General features: G+C 41.9%; 1 long non-coding RNA gene across 1 annotated transcript in view; it reads right to left on the bottom strand.

Moving 5' to 3' along the window:
• LOC134336506 (uncharacterized) overlaps positions 1–14,534 on the bottom strand; it is a 66,634-nt gene extending 52,100 nt beyond the window's left edge. Inside the window, exon 1 of the long non-coding RNA XR_010015809.1 lies at positions 14,406–14,534. This is a non-coding gene — a long non-coding RNA (uncharacterized LOC134336506). The remainder of the gene's footprint in view (positions 1–14,405) is intronic.
• Between the last annotated feature and the right edge of the window lie 6,095 nt (positions 14,535–20,629).

The raw sequence follows: 20,629 nt of genomic DNA, 5'->3' as shown, positions 1-20,629 counted from the left end.
ACAATGCAAAAGGCCAATTGGCATGTCACATTCACTGCCATCTCCAAGGGAGTCAAGCCCATTAGTGCTATATCCCTCTCCTTATTTCCCTGTATCCCTACAGTTTAATCTTCCTCACACCTCCCATCAACTCTCCTGTTGCCACTCGCTAAGAAGTAATTTACAGTGGCCAATTACCTACCGGCATCTTTTTGGTACTTAGGAGGAAGACAAAACAGTCATGGAAGACCCACCCTATCACACAGAAAGAACATGGAATCTGGCTTTAATAGTCATAGTCATACTTTATTGATCCCGGGGGAAACTGGTTTTCGTTACAGTTGCACCATAAATAATTAAATAGTAATAAAACCATAAAGAGTTAAATAGTAATATGTAAATTATGCCAGGAAATAAGTCCAGGACCAGCCTATTGGCTCAGGGTGTCTGACCCTCCAAGGGAGGAGTTGTAAAGTTTGATGGCCACAGGCAGGAATGACCTCCTATGATGCTCAGTGTTGCATCTTGGTGGAATGAGTCTCTGGCTGAATGTACTCCTGTGCCCAACCAGTACATTATGTAGTGGATGGGAGACATTGACCAAGACGACATGCAACTTGGACAGCATCCTCTTTTCAAACACCACCGTGAGAGAGCACATTTGAAAGCACATACCGCCAGGCTCAAGGACAGCTTCTGCCCCACGGTTATCAGATGATTAAATAGCTCCCTAGTAGGAAGTTTGACTCTTGACCTCACAATCTACTGTGCTATGACCTTGCACCTTATTGTCTGCCTGCCCTGTGCTTTCTCTGTAGCTGTTAGACTTTATGCAGTATCCAAGAAGTTCAAGAGAATCAGGGGCAGAAGTGAGTGTAGTTGCTGTTACTAAGGAGAAGATGCCTGGGAAGCTAAAAGGTCTGAAGGTAGATAAGTCACCTGCACCAGATGGACTGCAGCCCAGGGTGCTGAAGGAGGTAGCTGAAAAGATTATGGAGGCATTAGTAATGATCTTTCAAACATCACTAGAATTTGGAATTATTCCAGAAGACTGGAAAATAACAAGTGTCAGTCCACTCTTTAAGAAGGGAGTGAGAGAAAAGACAAGAAATTATAGGCCAGTTAGTCTAACTTCAGTGGTTAGAAGGATGTTGGAGTCCATGATTAAGGATGAGTTTTTGAGGCACATGATCAAATTGGCCAAAGTAAGCATGGTTTCCTTAAGGGGAAATATAGCATGACAAATCTGCTGGAATTCTTTGAGGAAATTGCTGGCAGGATAGAAAGGTAGAGTCAGTGGATGTTGTTAACTTAGATTTTCGGAATACCTTTGACAAGGTGCTGCACATGATGCTGCTTAACAAGATGCCCTGTTCTGTCTCAATACATTATGTAAAGATCTGATCGGAATGAACAGTATGCAAGACAAACTTTTCACTGTATCTTGCTATGCTTGACAATAATAAACCAATTTGGATTTAAATGTTTTACCATTGGATGTGAAAATAAGTCTGCACAAACTGAATTCATACAAAAACTTTATAAGCAAACAGAACTAATGATTTGACCCCTTAAATTACACTTATGAATGTCCAACATAAGTTCAGCTCATTCTTATGAACAAGTGTGTGGGAGACTGCTGAGATTGATTTGCTAGGGGCAGGGAGGCAGCATGCATCTTCTGCCGGTTGGCAAGGGAGTCTGTGGCAAAATCTAAATGATTGAGTTAAAAGTCCTGATTTTAACCACATCTTGCTCTTGGTTGGCCTATGTTGGCCAGACAGTTGTATTTCCAACTTACAAGTTGTACAACCTATGAAAAGTTCCTTGGACAAAACCTTGTGATAACCTGGGGAAGCTCTGTTGATGAATTTAAACCCAGGTTCCAGGGACTGAAACCTACAACGTCACCAGTTCACTAAAGTCTTCCAATTATTTTTCCACACTGATTGCATTACTTTAAAGCAATTTTCAATCATGAAAGTGGTAAAGGCATGACATAAATATAAGTGGCCTAGCTGACATACATGCTGGATTTATATAGAATTTGCCCTCTGATTTCATATATGAGCCCATGAAAAGAGTAAAAAAAAAATCAATCTTCAAACAAGGCTTTTGACCTCATGGTCACAAGGTGAAGCATTCCAGGATTTTAATCTGCAAAAGATGAAGGATGCTATGTATCCAGTTCAGAATGGTGTGTGACTCAGAGATGACCCTAGACGTATCGGTTTCCCCTGCACTTGTCATCCTTTCTCAAATGAGTGATGAAACGGAGGACCAGGGGGTTCTGTTAATGAAGCTGTAGTGATTTTTTTACAGTAAATCCTGCAGATATTATATTACCTACTGCATAGAGTGAAGGAATGCCCTTTAAGCAAACTGTTTTGGCCCAGATTAGGTTGAATTTAAGTGTTGCTGGAGATGCAACCATCCAGTTAAGTAAAAGGCAATTTTTCACACTTCTGACTTGTGCTTTGTAGATGTATGGAATCAGGAGTAGAATCAGCTTTATTATTACTGATGTCCCGTGGAAATTTTACTTTATATGGCAGCAGTACAGTGCAAGACATAAAAAATACAGTAAGTCACAATAAATAAATTGATAGATAGATAGATAGTGCAAAAGAGGAATAGTAAGTTAGTGTCATGAGCCATGATAACAGAGAGGAAGATACCGTTCCTAAAACATTGAATGTGGGGCCTTGGGTACCTGTACCTCCTCATAGATGGTGGCATGTCCTAGATGGTGAAGCTCCTTTCTGATGGATGCTGCCTTTCTGAGTCACTACCTTTTGAAGATGTCCTTGCTGGTGTGGAGGTTTGTGCCCTCATGGCTGGCTGAGTCTACAGCTCTGTATAAGCCACTTTTAATCCTGCACACGAGAGCCTCTGTACCAAGTGGTAATACAAAGAGTCCAAATGCTCTCCTCCGAACATCTGTGAAGAATTGCTGGCCACTGTATACCACAACCACATGCCTGCTTTAGTAGCCATGAAATTTACGTGGCTGGTCTAGTTGAAATGCTATTCCATTGAAACTCATTTGGTTGCACGGGATTGTTAATGTAAACCTGTCAAGTATCAAAGTAACACACATCGAAGTTGCTGCCTGACCTGCTGCGTTCACCAGCAACTTTGATGTGTGTTCCTTGAATTTCCAGCATCTGCAGAATTCCTTGTGTTTGCGTTTTTAAGTATCAAAGTAAAACGTAAGACACTGTAAATGCTGGAATCTACACACATTATGAGTTCAGATGAAGAAACTACTCGACCCAAATTAGCAATTATCCATTTCCCACCATAGATGCTGCCTAATTTGCTGAGTTCCTAAATAAGAGAAAAGCTGCAAATGCTGGAAATCAAAGTAACACACACAATTTGCTGGAGGAACCCAGTAGGTCAGGCAGCATCTATGGGAATGAATAAACAGTCGACGTTTTGGGCTGACACCCAGCATCTCATTGAGTTTCTCCAGCTTTCTTTGTATTTCTTCAAATATCAAGTTGGATTTACTCTTTCTTGTTGGAGATGGCCATTGTCCATCACTCAGATGTTATCCAGTTCCATCCTCCTGTCTCACTCTGCTGTCCACATTCTGAGATTTTACATGGTTGGATCAACTTAAAGCAAAAAATCTTTTCATTGTGTAGATTATTAACTAAATTTTGCAGGTAATGAGTCACCAGAGATTGATACAAGCACGGTTAGGAGTGTGTTGGAAAACCTTCCATGCTTCTGAGTAGATACAGCTGCTGTACTACAACAAAACAGCATCGTCTGCTGAATGTAAACCTTATTTTCCACTTACTTTCTCTGTTACCAGTGTACCATGGGGTCGTAATGTGCACCCAGGAGAACTCATCAACCACACCTCCCAAAGCATTAAAACGGATCAGTTGTTCATTATCGTCTGTGGAATCTTGTTGGACAGTTGGTAGATTTATAGCTTATTAAAGAAGGGAGGGTGACATTTAAAATTGAGAGTGGTACTTTAGTCTTGTATTCTCTGCATGGCTGCAGTGTAAGACATTTTCTTGTCAGACTCTGTAAAATATTGATCACTAAGTGTTGCATGTAATGCCTGAGGCATCCTGGTCAATCTTCATTCCTCAATTGATATCAACAAAACAGATTACTTGGTTCATATCTCTTATTTTTATTTGCAGAACTTTAGAGTGTGTGAATTGGCTGTAGTACTCTCAATATTATAACAATCACTGCTCTTAATTGGCTGTGAAAAGTTTGTGAGATCCTGAGCTGGTGAAATGCATAATTTCTGTAGCCAACAGTGACCAAACTTAACCCTGTGAGTTGTAAACTAGCAGGGAAACAGTTCCAATGAATAATACAAAAAAGCTTTATCCTTGAAGCAACTTTGCCAAATTGTAAATAAATGTTTAGCTCAACCAATATAAAATATTTATTCTCTACAATTCAGTGTGTAAAAAAACTTCCCGATTTCTAGATTCTTATTTTATTGAATGACAAATTCCTCTTTTTTGATTATTCTTTGTGCCCTCATTGATTTTTGCTTGATGGTAGGGAGGGATGCTGGTGCAGGAAATGGGAAGCTTTTTTATTAGAGGAACCCATAATGAAAGGACAAAGGCTCCTTATCAAGCTTGTGAAGACAAAGTAAACTTAATTACGACGACGCAGTAGCAAGGTGGGGAAGGCATAAGCTAATGGGCTGTCAATCTTGGAGTCAGTGAGGTGAGGATAAAGAGAGGAGGTGTGCTATGGTGGACAATGTACATGAGTGGCAGCAGTGTTATTAGTGTACTTGTGACCTGAAGAGTGTTTGATGGCTCAGGGCCTGTATTCACTAGAATACAGAAGACTGAGGGGTGACCTCATTGAAATCTAACAAATGGTGAAAGTCCTTGATAGAGTGAATATGGAGAGAGTCTAAAACCAAAGGACAGAGCCTCAGAATACAGGGGGCATCCTCTTAGAATGGAGACGAGGAGGAATTTCTTTAGCCAGAAAGTGGTGAATCTGTGGAATTCTTTGCCACTGGCAGCTGAGGAGGCAAGTTTTATGTATATTTAAGACAGAGGTTGATAGATTCTTGATTGGTCAGGGCATGAAGGGAAATGGGGAGAAGGCAGGAGACTGGAGCTGAGAGGAAAATCAGATCAGCCATGATGAAATGGCAGAGCAGACTCGATGAGCTAGATAGCCTCATGCTGCTCCTATATTTTGTGGTCTTATGATCTTAGGGAATGTAATCATACAGAACTGAAAACATTAATTATGAATGTAAATATTTTTATAATGAATAAAGTTTATTTTGTTTAAAATATCTTGCACAGTGTATCAGGGGGTTAGTAGCTGCAAGAGAAGAGAGTTCCAAAAAGCTGTAACCATAAAAGTGTTTATTAAATAGGGAGGGGTCAGTAAAAGCTAATAGCATAAAGAGATCATGTTGGGGTCAAGAAGCAATTACTGGCTATATTGTTTATACTCCCAGAAGTTAGCTTCACAGCTTTAATTGCGGGTAGCTGGGAACTGTGTCTCCAAGTGGTTTTTCGATCATTTTTGCGTAAAGGGTATCTGAGGAAGTAATGTATCCGTTCCATGTGTCATCTGAAAAATGTATTCAACAGTACACAATTGTCTGATTAAATGTCTGGTTTGGGACTTGAACCTATATGCTTCTCATTTAGAACACTGAACCATGGTTCACTTGGATTAATAATGGGCAATATAACATTTACTGTATAAATTGTTTGCCAAGTATTTCTTACAGGAAGAACAGTTCTTTGTCTACTTTTGATAAAAACAAGACCAACATGTTGAACTAGAGCTGGCAGCCTGCCATAAGTCTATAATAGGCAAGAGAGAATCATAGAGAGAGCAGGAATTGTGGCAAATGTCCAAGTATTTTGTTTGCAGCTGAGAGAATTTACTGAACGCTTTCTTAAACCCCAAACTTTTACCTCAAACACAGAAGTAAATGGGAAAAAAATCTCTTTGTTCTTGTGAAATAAAAAAGCTCTGAAATCAGAATGTTCTATTTAATATCCATAATACTCTGCAATAGAATTCAAAAACAAATCTCCAACTTTCACAGTCTCCTTTGGTTCCCTGAATATAAAAATTTGTGAAAGACAACCTGTGATTTCTGCATCCTGGTTTCCTTTCTGATAGTCCTTGCTGTAATTTCACATTTTAATTCTTCTATCGGGGCAGATAGTATCTTCATTTCTATGTGAGGGAATCCCCTTAAACAGCTGGATCACTTTTTACCCTCACAATATTCTATACTCAAGGGAATAGCAGCCAAGTCTCTATAACTTTGTCTTGGTCTCATTTTAGGTTTAATGGATCTAACCTGCAGCTTTCCAACACACTGATATACATTATCCAGAACAGAACTTCTGACCCACTCCCCAAAAGACTACCAGCTGCTATCCACATAAAGAGGCAGTTATACTTTATTTAGTATCTCTAACATTTCCGAATCAATGGTTTTTGCTTTAAGTACAAATCAAAAGCAACAATCTTACTGATACACCACTGCTTATGATCTTAATAACGTATGTGGGCACGTGGCCAAGTGGTTAAGGCATTGGACTAACGACCTGAAGATTGTGAGTTCGAGCCCCAGCCGAGGGAACGTGCTGTGTCCTTGAGCAAGGCACTTAATCACACATTGCTCTGCGACGACACTGGTGCCAAGCTGTATGGGTCCCATGCCCTTCCCTTTCTCAACATTGGTGTCGTGGAGAGAGGAGTGTATTCTGGACTGCTTGCCAGAGATAATTTTGTGAATGGACTAATGGATGAGTGAATCCAGTCCAAATCACTTAACACTCAAGATTTAATGTTCAAACAAGACAGCAAGATGAATGGGGTAAAAATATCAGACAAAATAATCAAAGCTACAATAAGATGCTGGGCAGGATGCATGATTCTTTATGCTCTCAGGTTGTCATTCCATGCAACAACCATGGAGGAATTTGATGCTGAAGGGTGTTGAGGCTTTGAAGGTGGTGCAGAACAAGTCTACCAGGATGCTGACTGGATCAGACAGCATGTGCTACCAGGCTTGGATAAGCTTTGGTTCTCTGGAATGGCCAAGGCTGAGTGGAGCTCTGATAGAGGATTATCTGAACCTATTAATATCATCCAGTCTTCTATGGATTTCTGCCCACCCTTGATTCTACCAACAGTCACCAAAAACAAGCCACAGCAGTGGAGAAAATACCAGCTAAGCACATGGGCTGTGCAGACAAGCCCCAGCAATGAGTTATTGCTGGTACAATATGACTGAAATTAAAGAGTAAGATTTAAGGTTGAAGAGAAGGTGGCAAGCCAAGTGCAGAAGGGAATGGTCACTTGTATCTATGGAGATAGTCTCCTTTAGATGATCACTAGAGTGACTTACATTCAAAGTCACAGTTAGAGAGAAGCGTTCATACAGAAGTCACAATTACTGTTAAGGTATAGAGATCGCAGTATTTTGTACCATTTCACGTGACATAATTGTTGGTAGTTCCACATAACATGTAATGTTATTTTTAACACTTGTACTTATGTTATTAATTATGGTATTACTTTGTTGCCACAAAAGTTTAAGAATTCTGGGTTGTGCTGATGAGTTTTGTCCCATTTTGATGGCTCAAGTTGATTGCAGAGGATGGATGTAAAGGATAGAAATGCCTCACTTCAACTCAAAGATCCTGCCATTATAAAAGGATTAACTTCAACACAATGGACTTCCTCTAAGCCCAATTAGATCTTCTCTAAAGGGTGGACTGTCTGGGCTTTACCAACTGAACCAGAAAGTATAAGTTCCTATTATTTCAGGCAAAAATTTCAGGACTAACAATCTGCTGTTTTTCCGACCATGGGTTTGCCTCCTCACTTCATGAGTGCAGAACCCAAGCCAAGCAACTTTGGTCTGCTGTAACCGAGACTGCAATGGGTCTCAGTTGAAACTAGAAAACTGTCCATCCACAACTCCCATTGGCTTTTTTTTTAGACATTAAAGTCTCTTGGTATCACTTTGTAGAATAGATTTCAAATTTCAAAACACTTAAATTCAATCAAATATCACAATAAAACAAAACCAGATCTTCTGTGGATAAATAGTCAAACATCTCATAAATACATAACAAATGATATTGTAAACACGAGGAATTCTGCAGATGCTGGAAATTCAAGCAACACACATCAAAGTTGCTGGTGAATGCAGCAGGCCAGGCAGCATCTATAGGAAGAGGAACAGTCAATGTTTCGGGCCGAGACCCTTCATCAGGACTAACTGAAAGAAGAGCTAGTAAGAGATTTGAAAGTAAGAGGGGGAGGGGGAGACCGAAAATGATAGGAGAAGACAGGAGGGGGAGGGATGGAGCCAAGAGCTGGACGGGTGATTGGCAAAGGGAATACTAGAGGATCATGGGACAGGAGGCCCAGGGAGAAAGAAAAGAGGGAGGGGGGTAAAAACCCAGAGGATGGGCAAGAGGTATAGTGAGAGGGACAGAGAGAGAAAAAATGTGTGTATATAAATAAATAACGGATGGGGTACGAGGGCGAGGTGGGGCATTAGCAGAAGTTTGAGAAGTCAATGTTCATGCCATCAGATTGGCAGCTACCCAGACGGAATAGAAGGTGTTGCTCTTCCAACCTGAATGTGGCTTCATCTTTACAGTAGAGGAGGCCGTGGATAGACACATCAGAATGGGAATCGGACGTGGAATTAAAATGTGTGGCCACTGGGAGATCCTGCTTTGTCTGGCGGACAGAGCGTAGGTGTTCAGCGAAACGATCTCCCAGTCTGCATCAGGTCTCGCCAATATATAGAAGGCCACATCGGGAGCACCGGATGCAGTATATCACCCCAGACAACTCACAGGTGAAGTGTCGCCTCACCTGGAAGGACTCACAGGTGAGGTGTCAATGATATTGCGCTTTTTCAGATGCAGCATTCACCTAGTTGGCACATGTTATTTTGTTTTGAAGTGGAGCATAGATTTAGACAGTAAAGCCAATGGAAATACTTACTCTACCGTTGTCAAGACAGGTAAATACTAAGCATAAATATTCCACACCAAGGTTCTATTTGACCCCGTTTGAGCCTCATCTAAATCCCTTCTTGGAGGGTTACACAACAATTCAGAAAGAGAAGGGCTGTAAGTTTAATATCTACAAACGTTTGTACACTGCTGACTATAGTTTAAAGAGCTAGAGTTATTAATACCAAACACACTTTGAATTTAAGGTTTAATTGAAGTCTTAAAAGAACTTGTAGAATAGCTGGAGGCCTTTTATACATTAAACCAGCTGGGTAATCCAGTACCTGGGCTTGAGTGTGTTACACTAGCAGAATGCAGTTGTGTATCTGGAGGTTATGATGCTGGCAGGGAAATTCGGAACCAATGGAATGAGCCGCCAGCTTGTGAAATCAGTACGATTTAGTGCAATTATTCTAAAGGGAGTGTCCAAGGTCTCGGTGTGTGGAAGGCAGCTGGATGTTTCAGGTTGTCTTTACCACTTCGGCGCCCTAAGATTTTTTTGCTGACTTCAAGATACTGAGGGGTGTCTCTCAGATAAGTGGTCCCTTGGAGCTTGGATAGGTGGATAAAGCAGAGGTGGTTGTGATATTCACAAATTAATCGTAACTCTGACCAATTAACACCAACAATAAGCATCAGGCCTTTACTCAGTCACTGATGTTTTGTAATTCAGAATGCAGGGGTTGTGGAAGTAGGGAAGCTTCTGTGTGGCTGGTGCACTATGGGATAAATATGTCCAGCAGAGAGAGCCAGAATTCCAGGAGACAGAGGTGCTGAACTTAGGACAATATACTCAATGAATAAAGATTGAGACTTGCTTCAGTTATTTCCTTCTTGCTATCTTTAATGAAAAGATTACAGTTAAGATGGAAACTTTTTCCTTTGGTCTTGAAAGTCAATAAAGTCGAAACATCATTAGGGGGTGTCTTTTTCAAGCCTGTGACCATTACTCATGTTCTCAACATTGCTGTGATTAGAACTTAGGCTTTGGTAGGGATCTTGACACCGTGCTTAATTGGAGATTTGTATTGCATTTCACAACCACCTGTCACTGACTTTTCAATTCTCAAAGTACAGATACAGATGTCAAGGAGATTGTCACATTTTGATTGCTGAGACTGGTGAGTAACTCAGATAAGATTCTATTGTTATTAATACTCAGTATTCCAGGAGATGTTCATATTTTTATTAACTTATTATAAAGCCATTTAGCAGTTTAGCATGTTATTCTTTTCCCCTAAATCAGGGGTTTGCAACCTTGGGTCCATGGACCCTTTGTTTAATGGTAGGTCCATGGCATTAACAAGGTTGGGAACCCCTGCTCTAGTTTGTTAGAATTAAATGTGAACAAAATTCAGGACTTCTGCAAAGAAACCTTTTGACGTCATTTAGAACTATATGGACAATAGCCGGGGAAAATTAAGATCTTAATTGTAAACAATCCCCCTTCCTTTCCAGTCCTGATGAACAATCTCAGCCCAAAACATCAACTGTCAATTTTCCCCTGTAGATGCTGCCTGACCTCCTGACTTCCTCCAGCATTTTGAATGGGTTGCTACATCCAATACACCAACTTGGGTTCTAAGGGCAGATATTACAAACTCTGAACTATCAGCTCCTAGGAAAAAATGTAACTAAAATTATAGACAATGATTCTTATAGTTCTCTCTCAACAATTTTAATCATAATTTTAGAGTAAATTGATTTTTTTTAATGTAATAGAACCTGGAAAGCTGAAGATGACCTTAGAGCTTGAAACATTGCAACAACCCTATTCATTCCTGGCAATCTCAACCCATTTCTGTGCTAAAGGTGGCACTGAGGTTCCCCATTTCATGAATTGGAATCACACAGGAGCTAGTATAGAAGGTGTAAGGAATGTACTTTATCATCAGGCACCTCTTGCCCCATCTGTAAAAATGTGTTTCCCACTCTGGCCAATTCTCTGTACCACCGTAAGACCATAAGACATATGAGTAGAATTAAGGCATCTGGTCTTGCTGTGCTAATTCAGCCATTGCCTTTCCTGTCAGTGATGATGGTTACTTATTGACAGAAAGTGATGTAGAACATAGAACAGTACAACAGGAACAGGCCCTTCAGCCTATAATGCTGTGCTGAACCAATTTAATTAGCAATCAAATGGCCCACTAAACTAATCCCCTCCGCCTACTCAATGTCCATATCCTTCCAGGTCCTTCACATTTTTGTGCCTATCTAAACATCTCATAAAAGTCCCTAATGTATCTGCCTCTACCCACACAGCAGCAGCAAATTCCAGACACCCTCCAGTCTATGTATAAAAAACTTGACCCTCACATCTCCTTTGAACTTACTCCCTCTCACCTTAGATACATAACCTTTGGTATCAGACATTTCAACCCTGGGAAAAAGATACTTTCCATAATAGGGACAACCAGAACTGGATACAATATTCCAAATGTAGGCACTGCCCCTTTCCTCCATATCCTTCCCCTTGGTAAATACCGATGTGAAGTAATCATTAAGGATCTCACTCACATCCTCCGCATCCAAGCAAATATTCCCATCTTTATCCTTGAGTGGTCCTACTCTCTCCCTAGTTATCCTCTTGCTCTCAATGAATATATAGAACGCCTTGGGATTCTCTTTAATCCCACTTGCCAAAGACTTTTCATGACTCTTTCCTAATTTCCTTCTTGAGTTCTTTTCTGGCTTTTTTTATAATCCTCAAGGGCTCTGCTCGATACTAGTTTCCTAAGATTTACATATTTTTCCTTTTCCTTCTTGACTAATTTAATCACCTCTCTTGACATCCAAGCTTCTCTTCCCATCCTTGTCCTTCCTTCTTATCAGAACATACCAGTGCAATTGGTCTTTAACCACCATCCGCATGCCACTTGCCCAAAAGCAAATGTTCCCAATGAACTCTTTCTAACTCCTGCCTAAGGCTCACATAATTTGACCTGCTCCAATTTAACCCTCTCCTGCAAGGTCTATACTTATCCTTATCTATAGCTATCTTAAAACCTAAGGAGTTGTGGTCACTTGTCCCTAACTACTCACTCATTCAAAGGTTGGTCACCTGGTCAGGCTCATTATCCAACATCAGATCCTGTGCAGCCCCTCCTCTTGTTGGACCATCTATATATTGATGACCCATCTGTAACCCTTTCTGGATTCACTGAACAAATTCTGCCCTATGTAAACCTCTTGCACTAAGAAGGTCCCAGTTTATATAAGGAAAGTTGAAATTTACCATGACAACAACCCTATCGTTTTTATGACCTTCATGATTCACTCATGTTTCAACAAGGATTATATAACACTGAAGACAGTGAATGATAAATAAGTTAACATGTTCCAGAGAACATCATTTCATGGCATTCCAAATAGTCCCAGTAATTATTATCCGTATTACTTGTTGCTAGCACAGTGCAGATCACAGTAAGAAAGAAGGTGAGGGAATGAACAACCACATTCCAAGCTCAGTGCTATCTTCCCGGCAAGCCTATGCACCATCAAAAGCCTCCACATTAGATTTCCCACAAGGGAAATCACGACAAGGAGTTTTTAAAGCACAGGGGCCCAAAAGATTTATTTATCTGATTTGGTGCTTGTGCTTGGTTACCACCCAATGAGATCACCAAAGACGTGATGCCTGAAGAGTGGAAATCCACATCCTGGAACTGAAAGCTTCCTCCAATTCATCAGGTGTATAAAGTCCCTGATGTTAGTGGCCAGTATTGAACACCATGTAATCATGCAATCCCCAACCCAACTCCATAACTGCCAAATGGTTTACTTGGCTGATAATCAAGTCTCAAAGCATTGACCTAATTTAAAAAAATAATTTCAGGGAAAAAAATCATTGTTAGAAAGAACAACATTTATTGACATTTCTACTTGCTGTTGGGAAGGTGATGGTGAGCTGCCTCTTTGAAGCATCATGGTCAGATGGTGGAATGACTCCCACTGTGTTAGGCTGTGAGTCACAGCAATCTAAACCATCTAATATAACAATCAGTTCTCCTGTGTCTGGAAATGGGTGGAAATTATTGGAAGAGGTCTCATAGCTATTGCCACTTGGGGAAATCCAAGGAGACACAAAAAGTGCTAACTTCACGCACAAAGCACTGGTGTTGAGGATTAAATGTGGGCGGCCAGAGATGTGAGGCAGCAGCTCTGCAACAGCTAGTAGACTTTGCCAGAGGGCTGGCCATGCTGATTTCAAAATTGTTCAGAATTACTATCAGCAGCTTTTAATGAAGAGAGAGAGAGAGAGAAGGGAAAAAGGAGAGACATAGAGGGTGAGAGGGAGAAAGGGAATGAGAGAGAGAGGTGGAGGCAGGGGAAGAGAGGGAATGAGAAGGGGGTGGAGGCAGAGGAAGAGAGAGAATGAGAGAGGGGGTGGAGGCAGAGGAAGAGAAGGAATGAGAGGGAGGGGATAAAGCGATGGAGGCAGAGGAAGAGAGGGAGAGAGGGTGAACTTGTGAGAGGTACAGCACTTTCTCCCAGTGCTGGTGTTTAATGCTAGCAAAGAATGCAGATCGTGGTGCAGAAGGATGGAGATGATTTCTTTCAAACCTCTCCTTATTTGGAAAATAACACATCAGTAGTGGAGCTGCCCACAGTGCCATCAGTGAAATGGATGTATCAGATGCCAGCACTCCACCCCTTAAAGGGGCCTACGCAACCCATACTCACTGTGGCAGCAGCTGGGACTGCCAGAGTGAAGCAGTAGAGGGGCCAGGTGGACCTCCAATTCACAGATTGAGAAGAGGACCTCAGCCACAGGCGTTAGTCCCTTGGAAGGGGTGGAGAGAGTGAAGGGTTGCTGAACACCAGGGGGCCATCCAGGGCAACTGGCCAGAGTGGCTGGGCAGGAGGCAGTGGCAGAGCTGAACCCTAGAAGCAACAGCCAAGGAAATGGGGCAGTACTGAGAAAAGGTATCATGACCTCACACAACAGGTAAAAGCACAGCCTCCATGTACTGCACTTGCTGTTGATTTGAATTTTTTAGGCAACAATACTAAGGCCCATGGCTGGAAGGAAAGAACTAGAGGGCATAGGTTTAAGGTGAGAGGTGAGATATTAACTAAGTGAAACATCCTGGTTTCCTTGGATGCATAAGTCTCGGGAAGACAACCTCCAGCCCCGCCAAACTCGTGAGATTGAGCAGTGCTCGATCCCAGCCCAGACCCCAATTTGTGTGGATAGTATGTCATTCGCTACCCTGTTACAAATGAATGCCACGAAATAACAGCCAGTACACTGCAAACGATTAAAGGAACTATATTTATGAATCTTAAATTAACTAAAGGTTTAGTAAAGAATAACAAAAAGAAAGGGGCCCATTCTAATTAAGCAGAAAAATATGCACAAGTTGGAGCTTATCTTGAACTTCTTTGGTCACTTACGCTCTGGGCCGTTGGTCAGTGTGAAAATACACACCACCTTCCGAACGCCGCTTACAATCCATCGCGAACAATTGGGTCTCCCACCGGATCATACGCTACAGCCGGTTCTCCCCAACACCTTCTCTCCCCATCTCCTCTTGAACAAAAGCCCCAAACCCAACCTTAGTGTCCCTCACCAGAGAAACCTCCCCTTTAATTCGAGCATCCTAATTGGATGGCACACATTTCTCCTCATCTCTTATCTTCAACAATAACCCAAACATAAGCTGAAAACAAGCCGCTCTCACAGAACAGCAGAAAATTAAATACATACAGCATAACAGTAAAAAATATGAACCAGGGCGTTACACTCTGCTCCCACCAAAATAGTCATGTTCTCATCTTAATACCATTACTTTCAAAGGAATTTCATGATGTCAGAATCTCCAATCCATTTGTAAAGGGTAGTGACATATCTCACTAGGGGATAGCCGTGGAATTCTGTTCCCCTGGTGCTACATAGGCCAGCCTATCTGGAGGTCTCCTGATTCTTTGAGACCTCCTTGTCCCATCATCTACTTCTTCAGGTTCCAACACTCTGGGATACTTCTGGTCTCCATAGTGAGGCCTCCCCCAGTCTATCACTCATGCCCTCCTGCAACTCAGACCCCTCTGCCACTTGGCTGAGCTCAGCTTCATCCCCTTCGTGGGCCTGCTGAAACCCAGTCTGTCCACAGATAGTCCCCCCAATTTCACCTGCCTCAGCAGGAGAAGGGTTGGGAATCTCTTCCTCAATTAGTGGGAAGTTAGCCAAAATAGCATATACCACACCCCCATTTCTTCACCCTCCGAGTCCATACCCATTCAGGGGCAGGGGCCGGTCTAACCTGTCCTGCTACTGGTACTTCAGTCTCTCCACGTTGCCGCAGAGTCCTCTTACTAGATGTAGGGTCCAGGTCAGGCTCTGGGTCAACACGCACCTCTTGTCCCAAAGGCAGAAGGTGGTTCCGATGGAGAATCTTGAGAAACCCGTTCCCATCCTCTGGTTTCACCCGGAAAACTGGTACATTTGGCATCTGAATCTCCACTACATAGGGTGTTGCTGCCCAGTGATCAGTCAACTTGAGCTTCCCAGTAGCCCCAAATTCCTTATGAGGACTCGGTCTCCCACCAGGAGTAGGGAGAATCTCACCTTCTGATCATACCTTCTCTTATTTCCATGATTCTGCTTGGCAGCCACAACCTCAGCTAATTCATAAGCCTTTTATCAGACACATACTTCAGGGAAGTCTTCTCTTTATCAGCCTCACTTACTCACATAAGGATCTGAGGGGCAACTTCTTCACAGGGGGTGGTGGGTATAGCTGAGGCAGGTAAAATAACAGATGAATGATATCCGTCTGAGTACATAGATCGGAACGGTGGAGAGGGATACGGATGAAATGGGATTAGCTTAGCCCGGCACTTTGTTCAGCATGGGTGAGGGGTCCGAAAGGATCCTTTCCTGTTTCTGTGCTCTTTTACTCTTTGACTCCATGACACTCTAGTACCAGATGCTGCTTCCCTAAAGCTAGCCAGCTAATCATATGCACACACACATCCATACACACACACACACACACACACACACACACACTCATATATATATACACACACACATCCACACACACACACACACACACTCATATATATATACACACACACATACACACACACCACACACACACACACACACACACACACACACACACACACACTCATATATATATATATATATATACACACACCTATTTATGCACACACACACTCATATATATATATATATATATATATATATATATACACACACAGACACACAATCCATACACACACACACACACACACACAATTAAGTAAACCAACTTTGTCAGAGGTCCACCTCACTAGCTGACCTCTTTGTCCTACAGCCAAGGTGGTGAGGTTGCCCCATGTCATTCCAGGGACTGAAGAAGTCTTTTCAGGACTAGTTTACACAGTAGGGTCCCGCCAGACAGAACAGGAGCAAGCAAGCCCCATATTACAGAAGTCTACAGTCTTCATGGTATACAAATATCTTCCATATCTCTCTCTCTCCCTAACTGAAGACCTCCATCTAATGTTTGCACTGGACTCGTTCTCTCTACTTCTCACTGCAGACTGAGCAGAGAGAAATTCGGAGCAGCTCCTGAAAAAGAGGAGCACAGAGGGAGTAGAGGAGCCCTCTGAAGAAAATGAGAAAGCAACTCATGTTGGCAAAGAACACTTTGGAATCTGGCTCGATCCCCGGGCACAATGTATGTGGGAAAGCACCCAGTAGTGGTAAGAGGGAAAGGAAATTTATTAGAGACCCAGAGATTTTGCAGGTTCTGGAATTTTTGAACAACACAAAATGCTGGAACAACCCAGGAAGAGCTGATTGTCCCAACCTGATGACATGAGCATCAATTTAATTTCCAGTAAACCCTCCGCTCTGTTCCACACCCCACCCCCCATTCTGGGAGTCCTCTCACTTCTTCTCTTCCCCTCTCCCACCCTGATGATCTCTCTGTGGTTCCCCATCTCCTTCCCTTTATTCCATCGACCACTGTCCTCTCTTACCAGAGTCCTTCTTCACTGATGTGAAAGGTTAACTTGTTTCCCTGCCTGGCCTGTTACTTACTACCAGCATTGATTCTTTCATTCATTATCCTCCATGTCGTATGACATAGGTAATCATGGTCCTTCCCTGACCATGATTGTTCTTCACAAATTTTTCTACAGAAATGGTTTGCCTTCTTCTGGGCAGTGGCTTTACAACACGGGTGACCCCAAACATTATCAATACACTTCAGAGATTGTCTGCCCAGTATCAGTGGTCGCATAACCACTACACCAGATATGCTCCAGTTGATCATATAACCATCCACAACCTATTCCCAAGGCTTCACTTGACCTTCATTCCTCCACCCCACCACGCAAGCCAGCATTGTTTAAGAGAGCAAAAATTAAATATTAGAGTAAACTTGCCATGGACAGGAAAGATAATTGCAAAACCTTCTACAAATGTGCATGAAGAAAAATATTCATGAGTAAAACGTGAGTCTCCTATAGTCAGAGGAAGAAGTATTCACATTGGGATATTATTTTGGCTCTCCTTTCAAAGTTCAAAGTACATTTATTATCATAGTATGTATACATTGTACAATCTTAAGATTTGTCTCCTTACAGGCAGCCAAGAAGGAAATAAATTCGAAAGAACACATAAAAAAGACTGCTAAACACCCAATATGTACAGAGAGAAAAAAACAAATTGTGTAAACGATAAAAGTAAGCAGATAGCATTTAGAGTGAAAGTGAGTCAATAGACACAAAACCCAGAGCAGCCGGATCAGGCCACAGTGCAATGCAGAGCCGAGTAAACATCGTGGAGCTGCGAGCAGAACTGGTCCAACTCTCACCTCCGATCCCAGCACCCAACCTTTTCTATCCAACTGGCCCAGCATTTAAATCATCCAACCATCGGCCTTGTTGCATCGATATGTTCTGGGCCTGGACCCTGCCGTCATGTTTCGACCCATACCTGACCTTTCCAAATCACCTTGGCGCTTAGATCGATCAAATTCACTCTCAGTTTAGGTTGATGGGCCTCAAATCTGCCTCTCCTCCACTCCAACTTTGCTCTGCTCTGCTTTCCCTGACTTTGCCTCAATCTCGCCTCGACTTTGCCTCACACCCGCACACCTCAACCCTCGAGTCAGCCTCGCCTTCGCTCACCTCTTCATTGTTTGTGGTGATCATTTACCCTTTTTTTTACAGAAAAAGTGTTATTAATAAAGTATATAGTTGTATTCCTTGTTTTGTTAACCACCAGTAAGTAACCACTCACCTTCAGCAGCGTCACCAGCTTACAGAAATGTAAGGGAGCCAAGAGACTGATCAACATGAGGAAATGTAGGAAATTATCATTATTAAGGAATTATTACTGAAGAAATTAGTGGAACTGAAAGCCAAATAAATCACAAAAGCCTTACAATTTGTATCTTAGAGTATTAAAAGAGTGGCTGCTTTCATGATTATTTTCCAGAATTCAAAAATATAGAATAGTTCCTGAAGACTGGAATGTGGCAAATATAACCCTACTACTTAAGGAGAGTGGAAGAGTGAAAGTCAGGATATTATAGATTTATATCTATCATGGGAAAAATGCTCAAGGCTGTTACAAAAATGACATAACAGGACAATTGGAAAATACTATGGGATTAGACAAAGTTAGCAAGGATTTCTGGAACATAAATCAGGTTTGTTAAGCCTAGTATTGAGAATATAACTTTAACCTTAGATAATTATTTCAGTGGGGTTGGTAAGCTGATAGAGAAGATCCTGAGAGGCAGGATTTATGAACATTTGGAGAGACATAATATGATTAGGAATAGTCAGCATGGCTTTGTGAAAGACAAGTCATGCCTTATGAGCCTGATTGAATTTTTTGAGGATGTGACTAAACACATTGATGAAGGTAGAGAAGTAGATACAGTGTATATGGATTTCAGCAAGGCATTTGATAAGGTACCCCATGCAAGACTCATTCAGAAAGTAAGGAGGCATGGAATCCAAGGGGACCTTGCTTTGTGGATCTAGAACTGGCTTGCACACAGAAGGCAAAGAGTGGTTGTAGACAGGTCATATTCTGCATGGAAGTCAGTCACCAGTGGTTTACCTCAGGGATCTGTTCTGGGACCCCTACTCTTCGTGATTTTTATATATGACCTGGATGAAGAAATGGAGGGATGGGTTAGTATATTTGCTGATGACACAAAAGTTGGAGGTGTTGTGGATAGTGTGGAGGGCTGTCAGAGGTAACAGCGGGACATCGACAGAATTCAAAACTGGACTGAAAAGTGGCAGATGGAGTTCAATCCAGATAAGTGTGAGGTGGTTCATTTTGGTAGGTCAAATATGATGGTAGAATATAGTATTAATGGTAAGACTTTTGGCAGTGTGGAGGATCAGAGGAATCTTGAGGTCTAAGTCCATAGGATACTCAAAGCTGCTACGCAGGTTGACTCTGTGGTTAAGAAGGCATACGGTATATTGGCCTTCATCAACCATGGGATTGAGTTCAAGAGCCGAGAGGTAATGTTGCAGCTATATAGGACCCTGGCCAGACGCCACTTGGAGTACTGTGCTCAGTTCTGGTCGCCTCACTACAGGAAGGATGTGGAAGCCATAGAAAGGGTGTAGAGGAGATTTACAAGGATGTTGCCTGGATTGGGGAGTATGCCTTATGAGAATAGGTTGAGTGAACTTGGCCTTTTCTCCTTGGAGCAACAGAGGATGAGAGGTGACCTGATAGAGGTGTATAAGATGATGAGAGGCATTGATCGTGTGGATAGTCAAAGGTTTTTTTTTCCCAGGGCTGAAATGGCTATCACGAGAGGGCACAGTTTTAAGGTGCTTGGAAGCAGGTACAGAGGAAATGTCAGGGGTAAGTTTTTGTACGCAGGGAGTGGTGAGTGCGTGGAATGGGCTGCCAGCGACAGTGGTGGAGGTGGATACGATAGGGTCTTTTAAGAGACTCCTGGATAGGTACATGAAGCTTAGAAAAATAGAGGGCTATGGGTAACCCTAGGTAATTTGTAAAGTAAGTACATGTTTGAAACAGCATCGTGGGCCAAATGACCTGTATTTTGCCATAGGTTTTGTATGTTTCTATGTTTCTATATTTTATATTTTTATATGTTTGTATGTTTCTATAAGGGGAAAGCAGTGGATGTGGTGTATTTGGGTTTTCAGAAAACCTTTGATCAAAGGTGCAAAATTAAAGCAAGTGGTATTGTGGATAAAGTACAGGTCTGGATTGAAAAAATTATTGTCAAGAAATAGAGAAAATGATGAGAGGGTCATTCTTAGTACAGCCAGCAGGAACCGGTGTGGTGCCCCAGAGACCAGAGCCTGAGCATTCACTTGTCTATTCACAATAAAGATGGAAGATTTAGGTATTTTGAAGTTTGATGATGGCACTGAAGTGAGTGGAACTGTGAATTGTGCGGAGAAAGTAAAAGGCTTTAAGATGGATTGAACACATGGTTAAAAACATGGCGGATGCAGAATAATGTGGATAAATGCAAGGTTATTCACTTGGGTAGGAAGAATAGAAAGGTGGCATATTTCTTAAATGGTTTTAAATTGGCAGTTGTTGACATATTAAAAAAAGCTGAAGTTTCGTCAAATATCAGTCACTGATAGCA

The sequence above is a fragment of the Mobula hypostoma genome, chromosome 22, assembly GCF_963921235.1.
Source record: "Mobula hypostoma chromosome 22, sMobHyp1.1, whole genome shotgun sequence".
In the NCBI taxonomy this organism is placed as follows: Eukaryota; Metazoa; Chordata; class Chondrichthyes; order Myliobatiformes; family Myliobatidae; genus Mobula; species Mobula hypostoma.
Note: the sequence above shows the minus strand (reverse complement) of the source record. Positions and strands in the feature narration are given on the sequence as shown.